The 9,386-nt window shown below is 42.8% G+C and overlaps 1 non-coding gene across 1 annotated transcript; it reads left to right on the forward strand.

Annotated features, from left to right (window-relative positions):
• Positions 1-7,640: 7,640 nt before the first annotated feature.
• Trnat-ugu (transfer RNA threonine (anticodon UGU)) lies at positions 7,641-7,714 on the forward strand. The gene has a single exon. It is a non-coding gene; the product is annotated as a tRNA-Thr (tRNA).
• The last annotated feature ends 1,672 nt before the right edge of the window (positions 7,715-9,386 follow it).

Consider the following 9,386-nt stretch of genomic DNA (forward strand, 5'->3'; position numbering starts at 1 on the left):
TGGCCGATACAATTACAGAGCCTCCACCAGCTTGAACAGTCCCCTGCTGACATGTGGAGTCTATTGATTCGTGCGGCTGTCTCCATACCCTTGCACATCCGTCCGCCCGATGCAATTTGAAACGATACTCGTCCGACCAGGCAACATATTTTCAGTCATCAACATTCCAATGTCGGTATTGTCGGGCCCAAGCGAGGTGTAAAGCTTTGTGACGTGCAGTCATGAAGGGTACACGAGTGGGCCTTCGGCTCGGAAAGCCCATATCGATGATGTTTCGTTGAATGGTTCGCACGCTGACATTTGTTGGTGGCCCAGCATTGAAATCTGCAGCAATTTGCGGAAGGGTTGCACTTCTGTCACGTTGAACGATTTTCTTGAATCGTAGTTGGACCCGTTCATGGAGGATCTTTTTCCGGTCGCAGCGATGTTGGAGATTTGGTGTTTTACCGGATTCCTGCTATTCATTGTACATTCGTGAAATGGTCGTACTGGAAAATCCCCACTTCATCGCTACCTCGGAGATGCTGTGTTCCGTCGCACCTGTGCCGACCATAACACCACGTTCAAACTCATTTAAATCTTGATAACCTGACATTGTAACAGAAGTAACCGATCTAACAACTGCGCCCGACGCTTGTTTTCTGACGTATGGGTTGCCGACCGCAGCTCCGTATTCTGCCTGTTTACATGTCTCTGTATTTAAGTACGCATGCCGACACCAGTTTCATTGGCACTTCAGTCTATATCCTGGTACACACCTAAGCTTGCTGTTCTCACTGTGACAGTGTTATCGTTGTGCACAGTGGCCATACTCAACTATCATTTATATTTAGATTTCAGAGAAAAGAGCTAGTGTTGCACTCATTTTTGTATGATCAAAAACTTTCCTTACAATGACCATGGGTCTTACAATCCCGGACTATAATCCAGAACTTTCAAGACGTAATTTTCAAGACTGTGAGAAGTAAGTGGGCAATGTACTCATTTTGTTCTATATCTGTGGCTTGCGATTTGTTTCACTCGTTTCTTCGTTTATTGCTGTCAACGTCCATATCTACCAGTACATCTACCTACTCTTCCCTGACAGTGGATTATAGGGATTGCATGGGCAAGCTATCGTGTTTTGGGACAGAATGCCTATTTTAATGCTAATTTTCCATTCAGCTGTGTTTTTTATTTACTTAATTTTTCAATACATTTCGAAATCCATCGTTGATTTACATTCAGGCACTTGGGCAAAGTTATTAAAACAGAGAAAGATCTATCTTTTTACTGTACCACAGCACACTCCAATGTTGTGAATACGTCAGAGGATGATGTGGTAAAGCAGTAAGCTGTACTTGTGAATGTATTTCACAATAATAATAGTAATAGTAACAATAATGCGACCACATTCGTAATTTTCGAAATTCTTTCATGAGAACTGTATACAGGGTGTACATAAAGTCCGGGAACACTTTCAGTTATTTATTGCACAAGATTTAAATGGTTCAAATGGCTCTAAGCGCTATGGGACTGAACATCTGAGGTCATCAGTCCCCTAGACTTAGAACTACTTAAACCAAACTAACCTAAGGACATCACACACATCCATGCCCGATGCAGGATTCGAACCTGCGACCGTAGCAGCCACGTGGTTCCGGACTGTAGCGCCTACAGCCACTCGGTCACAGAGGCCGGCTATTGCACAAGAACTAATCATTGTACAGATGTCATACATACTGCATTTTGAAGAGAAACGCTGAAAGTTTTTTTTACAAATATTTCATATGCGAACCATGAGTGACCCGGTAGACGTTAATACGGTAATCGAATTCTTGCCATACCGTCCCAGCATGGCATCGTCGACTGTGGCAGTCGCTTCCCGTATTCTCTCCCGGAATTCTGCTACATCACGTGGTAGAGGCGGTACATACACCAGATCTTTAATGTGTCCTCACAGAAAGAAGCCACACGGAGTGAGATGTGGTGATGTACACTTGTTTCTGTCGAACTCCAACACACAGAAGGCTCGCTCCGCACCTGAACTCGCCATGTCTGCGACTAGCACTGACTATCGGCAAATAACCAAACAACGCTGTAGCAGTATACATGAAAAATGACATATGTATGATATCTGTACAATGTTTGGTTCTTGCGCAATAAATAACTGAAAGTGTTCCTGGACTTCATGTACACCCTGTAAAAAAGAAACATACGCAAACTTTAAAAATATTCTGATCGCTCAACTTTGCATGACGCCAGTGGAAAGAACATAGGTATTTAAAGTTATTGCCGTCTTGTTAGGACTGTAATCCAGCTACACGAGGTACTGCTCTTCCTGGGAAGGGGGATATGGGGGAGAGCTAGACCAACTGACATTCATTCACTTTTGAAGGCAAAATGTTATTTATTGAGGCTTATGAAGAATTAGGGATTGGAGGGCACACCCTCCGTTTCTTTCTAAGTTTTCAGAGTGGCTTTCTGGGTACCTCCGCAGCAAAAGTCGTTAAAAAGATCTTCAGGTGATCTGAAACGCTCGCATGAATAGCTGAAACGTAACATGGCTAGAAATTCACGTTTCGCTATTACAGATAGATTTCTTACAGCTAACTATATTAGGGAATAAAAGGGTGAGTGTTTTAACAGGTGGCCGTATTTCACTGATGGAGGAAAGGTATAAAAGGGAAATGAAGAGCTGGAAAACTAAGCAATTACTGCTGGACTGTGAAAGGGGACGCTCCAGAAACAGGCAAAAAGAGGTAGCTCATTATATATATGTGATGTTTTTATAATTTTTAATCTTTTCTTGTAGGATACATGCAACAATTCCCTCTGAAATACTGAAATCTTTGGGAGAGCCAATCAGACATAGCTGCTCCACCCGGTACGCAAGATACATGAGACAAGTGCAATACCCTCAGACTTCGAGATCAATGTAGTAATTGCTATTCCAAAGAAGGCACGAGCTGCCAAGTGTTCATATTACTGAAGCATCAGTTTAATAAATCATGGTTTCAAATTAAAGAAGTACGGAGAAATTAGTAATGGCCGAAATTGGTGAAGATCAGTTTTGGTTATGGAGAAATGTAGGAATACAGAAGACACTGGTGACTCTACGACTTATCTCAGATGACAGACGAAAGAAAGGCAAACCTATGTTCACAGCATTTGTAAATTTGAAGAAAGCTTTTGACAGTGTTGACTGGAATGCATCATTCGAAATTCTGAAGGTAGTGGGTATTAAATGCAGCGAGGGAAGTTTGTTCACAATTTATACAGAAGCCAAACTGCAGTTATAAGAGTTGGAGGACATGAGGAGGAAGCAATGGTTGAGCATGACACGGTTCTAGCGTATCCCTCATGTTATTCAGTCTGCACATTAATCAAGCAGTAAATGAAAGCAAAAAGAAGTTTGGAAAGCGAATTAAAGATCACGGAGAACAAATTAAAAATTTGAGGTTTGCCGATGATACAGCAAATCTGCCAGAGAAAGCAAACTACTTGAAAGATCAGCTGAACGGTATGGGCAGGATGTTTAAAGATTTTACAAAAGGAACATCAACGAAAGGAAAACATGCGTAATGGAACATAGTAGAATTAAATCAGGCGATGTTCAGTGAATTAGAGTGACGAAGTTAAGAGGGTACGAAATGGAGAGCATCTGTAGCAAGAAAATTTTTCTTTGAAACAGAGAAAGTTACAAACGTCTCATATAAATTTAAGTGTTAGAAAGTTTTCCTGAAGACATTTGTCTGGAATGCAGCATTGTATGAAAATGATACGGTCCAGATAAACAGTGAATAAAAAATTTTTAAACGTGGTGTTACTAAAGAAGGCTGAAGAATAGATGGGTAAATCGAATAACTAATGAGGAGATACTAAATCGAACTGGGGAAAAAAGAAATTTATGCCAAAACTTAACTCAAAGAAGGTCTCGGTTATCTGGACACATCCGTGAAACATCAAGATTTCGTCAGTTTGGTAATGGATGGAACTGTGTATGTATGTAATGGGGGACGGGGTAAAAATTTTACAGAGAGTGCGAGGAACGAATACAGTAAACAGGTTCAGATGGATGTAGGTTACATTAGTTATTACTTACGCAGAGATAAAGATGCTTGCACAGGATAAACTAACATGGATAACTGCATCAAATAAGCCTTCTGACTGAAGATCACAACAACAAGCAATAAGGACTAGAAATCTACTCTGTAGGAATCAGCATGCGTTTCGAAAAAGACGATCGTGTGAAACCCAGCTCGCGCTATTCGTCCACGAGACTCAGAGGGCCGTAGACACGGGTTGCCAGGTAGATGCCGTGTTTCTTGACTTCCGCAAGGCGTCGGTACAGTTCCTCACAGTCTTTTAATGAACAAAGTAAGAGCATATGGACTATCAGACCAATTGTGTGATTGGATTGAAGAGTTCCTAGATGACAGAACGCAGCATGTCATTCTCAATGCAGAGAAGTCTACCGAACTAAGAGTGATTTCAGGTGTGCCGCAGGGGAGTGTCGTAGGACCGTTGCTATTCACAGTATACATAAATGACCTTGTGGATGACATCGGAAGTTCACTGAGGCTTTTTACGGATGATGCTGTGGTATATCGAGAGGTTGTAACAAAGGAAAATTGTACTGAAATGCGGGAGGATCTGCAGCGAATTGACGCATGGTGCAGGTAATGGCAATTGAATCTCAATGTAGACAAGTATAATGTGCTGCGAATACATAGAAAGAAAGATCCCTTATCATTTAGCTACAATATAGCAGATCAGCAACTGGAAGCAGATAATTCCACAAATTATCTGGGAGTACGCATTAGGAGTGATTTAAAATGGAATGATCATATAAAGTTGATCGTCGGTAAAGCAGATGCCAGACTGAGATTAATTCGAAGAATCCTAAGGAAATGCAATCCGAAAACAAAGGAAGTAGGTTACAGTACGCTTGTTCGCCCACTGCTTGAATACTGCTCACCAGTGTGTGATCCGTACCAGATAGGGTTGATAGAAGAGATAGAGAAGATCCAACGGAGAGCAGCGCGCTTCGTTACAGGATCATTTAGCAATCGCGAAAGCGTTACGGAGATGATAGATAAACTCCAGTGGAAGACTCTGCAGGAGAGACGCTCAGTAGCTCGGTACGGGCTTTTGTTAAAGTTTCGAGAACATACCTTCACCGAGGAGTCAAGCAGTGTATTGCTCCCTCCTACGTATATCCCGCGAAGAGACCATGAGGAGACCACCGTCAGGTGGCATGCGGAGTATGGATGTAGATGTAGATGTAGAATATCATTATCGCGAAAAAGAGGGTCTATCAATAAAGTGAAACTTCATGCTCAGGTTATGTGATTCAATAATAAAAAGACAATTATTATCTTTAAAAAATTGTATAACGTAAATGCAAGTTCGCATAATAATACTGTACACTTAAAAATGAACACGACGTCTAAATTGGGCGATCGTGTGTGGTAATTATTTCAAGTAAAGTAACAGCGCTTTATGGTTAAATGGTTCGGTCAACGAATTCAAGATGGCTGTGGACTGTACTACTAACAAGGGAACCTACCCATCGCACCCCCCTCAGATTTAGTTATAAGTTGGCACAGTGGATAGGCCTTGAAAAACTGAACACAGATCAATCGAGAAAACAGGAAGAAGTTGTGTGGAACTATGAAAAAAAGAAGCAAAATATACAACTTGAGTAGTCCATGCGAAGATAGGCAACTACAAGGATCATGTAAGCTTGGGAGCGCCGTGGTCTCGTGGTTAGCGTGAGCAGCTGCGGAACAACAGGTCCTTGGTTCAAGTCTTCCTTCGAGTGTAAAATTGTATTTTTTATTTTCAGACAATTATCAAAGTTCAGGCACTCACACATAATCAACTTCGCTCTCCAAAATTCCAGGACATGTTCAGATTTGCTTGGACATATGCAGGATTTGACGGTCTACACACGGAAGAATTTGAAAACGTTAAAAACATATGTGCGACTGTGAAACTGTTGGATTCATTTGTTGCAGTTTATGTGACAAACTCTTATGTTTTCATCACTTTTTTGGGAGTAATTCTCACATCCACAAGAAAACCTAAATCGGGCAATGTAGAAGAATCTTTTTACCCATTCGCCAAGTGTACAGGTTAGGTGGGTCGACAACATATGCCTGTCATGTGACGCACATGCCCTCACCAGTATCGTATAGAATACATCAGACGCGTTTTCCTGTGGAGGAATCGGTTGACCTATGACCTTGCGATCAAATGTTTTCGTTTCCCATTGGAGAGGCACGTCCTTTCGTCTACTAATCGCACGGTTTTGCAGTGCAGTCGCAAAACACAGACACTAAACTTATTACAGTGAACAGAGACGTGAATGAACGAATGGACAGATCATAACTTTGCGAAAATAAAGGAAAAATCTGCACTTGAGGGGAGACTTGAACGAAGGACCTCTCATTCCGCAGCTGCTCACGCCAACCACGGGACCACGGCGCTCTTGCGTTCAGACTATCCTTGATGTTGCCTATCTTGACATGGACTACTCAGTTTGTATATTTTGCTTATTTTTTCATAGTTCCACACAAATTCTTCCTGTTTTCTCGACTGATCTGTGTTCAGTTTTTCAAGGCCTATCGACTGTGCCAAGTTATAACTAAATCTGAGGGGGGTGCGATGGGGAGGTTCCCTTGTAAGTGTAGTATGCTCCGAAGATCGCGGTGCCATACTGAAGTCGGAAACTAGCATAGATACCACAGGAGTTAGCGATGTCTTACTGCATCAGACTGACGAATTTAGGCGCTGTCGGAGCCATACCCTCGCTCCCAGCACCGCAGCGCTACTGCACGGAGGCCTATATGCAGCCGAGCAGGAGAGGACTCTGCCCCAGTTTGTAGCCTCCGATCAAGAAGAAAACATCGACTTGTTAGGGCTCATGTGTTACTCACGTCTTAGAAAGACTGCACTTTTGAACATTGAGAACTCTGTAATTCGAGAGAAGAGTTTACTTGTGTGCATCAAGTGATACTTTAATGTTCAAAGGCAGTTGTAAATATTCGTCACATTCCTGTGGCTATGGACTTAATAAAGTTAAGTAAAACTTTTTATCATTCTTGCAATAAAGTGATTTGTTATGTTGTAGTTCTGATCAAATTTGTTATGTTGTAGTTCCGGACTGGACTGGCTCTGAGCACTATGGGTCTTAACATCTATGGTCATCAGTCCCCTAGAATTTAGAACTACGTAAACCTAACTAACCTAAGGACAGCACACAACACCAAATTATCACGAGGCAGAGAAGATCCCTGACCCCGCCGGGAATCGAACCCGGGAACCCGGGCGTGGAAAGCGAGAACGCTACCGAACGACCACGAGCTGCGGACTGTCGTAGTTCCGATCAACCATATTTCATAGCAATCAAACCAGTTATTACAATGAAATGAACACCCTTAGCTGCTTACAGGCGTTGACATACGTCAATGGGGACAGATGAAAATGTGTGCTCCGACCGGGACTCGAACCCGGGATCTCCGGCTTACATGGCAGACGCTCTATCCGTCTGAGCCACCGAGGACACAGAGGATAGCGCGACTGCAGGGATTTATCTCTGGCACGCCTCCTGCGAAACCCAGAGATAAATCCCTGCAGTCGCGCTATCCTCTGTGTCCTCGGTGGCTCAGACGGATAGAGCGTCTGCCATGTAAGCAGGAGATCCCGGGTTCGAGTCCCGGTCGGGGCACACATTTTCATCTGTCCCCGTTGACGTATGTCATTGCCTGTAAGCAGCTAAGGGTGTTCATTTCATTGTAATTTCATTCTAACGAGCTGCTTGGTCACCGATGGTATCTGTCTGTTCTTTCGGATAACGGACATGTCCGACAGAACAGATACCATCTTAGTAAATGCAAACCAGTTATTATTGGACGATTGTAGTTTCGTCAGGTCATAACACAAAGAAAACCATTGAATGAAAGAGTTAGACGCGTCATATAGTAAGTAATTATCGAGCTACCTTGTTCTCGTCCGTCCTGCCAACGCAAAAAGGCGAAGCACTACGCTGCTGTTGCTACTGTAGGTACAAGCAGTAATGCTTTGAAAAAACGGTGCATTGCCCCCTTACGTCGCCTGATGAAAAAATAAAGACTCCTCCGTGCAGCTCTTTGCAGTTTTATGCAATTGCAGGATGTGAACTGACGATAATGGCAGCAGCAACATCAATAAACTGTAAGTTAACGGACCTGCACAGTCTCCGGTAGATTGCTAGGGGGGTAACATTGCTTCACTGATTGCTCGGGGGATACTCGCAGGGAACGTAACCCTATACTCAACACAATACGACATACAACGAGCGAAAAATAATATGAATGTGTGTTTTTTCTTCCGTGTCCAAACGTCCTGCTTGTATCTATTTTACTGTTTCAAAGACTGATCGCGTCCATGAATGTTGCATGGGATCTCTGTGTTACGATGTTATAATTTCCATTCCCCTGTGAGCAAACCGAACAAAATATTAATAACCCCTTTAAGAGAGCACACTAGGAGTCCTGGAGCGTTGGAGTTGGTACGGAAGTGGAACCATCTGGCTACATCGCATCAGCAATATAGGGCTACAGTCGTTATCCGGAAAGTCATGTACTGTGAACAAAAACAATTTTATCACGCTACCTTAAAGAATGACAGAACCTGTTTTTGACAAATTTCTTCTGTCTCGGGTTCTTCGATTTTTGACAAATTGCCTGCTGGCTTATTTCGGGTTCTTCGACATATGTTTAACGATTTTTCTGACATTTCGACAGCATGAGTGCCTAGCGTTATCAGAGTTTCACCCTGCACTGTTGGTGGCGGACTAGTGTCGGCCGCGCGGAGTGTCCGCGCGGTTTGAGGCGTCATGTCACGGACTAAGGGGACCCTCACGCCGGAGGTTCGAGTCCTCCCTCGGGCATGGGTGTGTGTGTGTGTGTGTGTGTGTGTGTGTGTGTGTGTGTGTGTGTGTGTTTTGATCTTAGTGGAAGTTAGTTTAATTTAGATTAAGTAGAGTGTAAGTATAGGGACCGATGACCTAAGCAGTTTGGTCTCTTAGAAATTCACACACATTTGAACATTTGAACTAGAGTCGAGCTCGCTGCAACAGGTTGTTGTACCTATCACGCCAACTTCTGGGAGCTTTTCCCTGTGTAATTCCTATATCTGCACTCAAGCTCGTGATAAGTAATTCAACAACAAATTAACGTCAATGATTTAGACACATAGTTCTGCGCGTCGCTCTTGATACCATTCTTACAATTACTGGAAACACTTGTGTTTTTTTTCCAGTTACAGTCTGCTGTAAGTCGTATCTGAAAACATTTTTTTCACTCCACTGCTGTGATTTTGTACATTACTTTAGAGTCTGGTTTTGGCGTGAATAAAGA

Source organism: Schistocerca serialis, chromosome 6, assembly GCF_023864345.2.
Source record: "Schistocerca serialis cubense isolate TAMUIC-IGC-003099 chromosome 6, iqSchSeri2.2, whole genome shotgun sequence".
Classification (NCBI taxonomy): Eukaryota; Metazoa; Arthropoda; class Insecta; order Orthoptera; family Acrididae; genus Schistocerca; species Schistocerca serialis.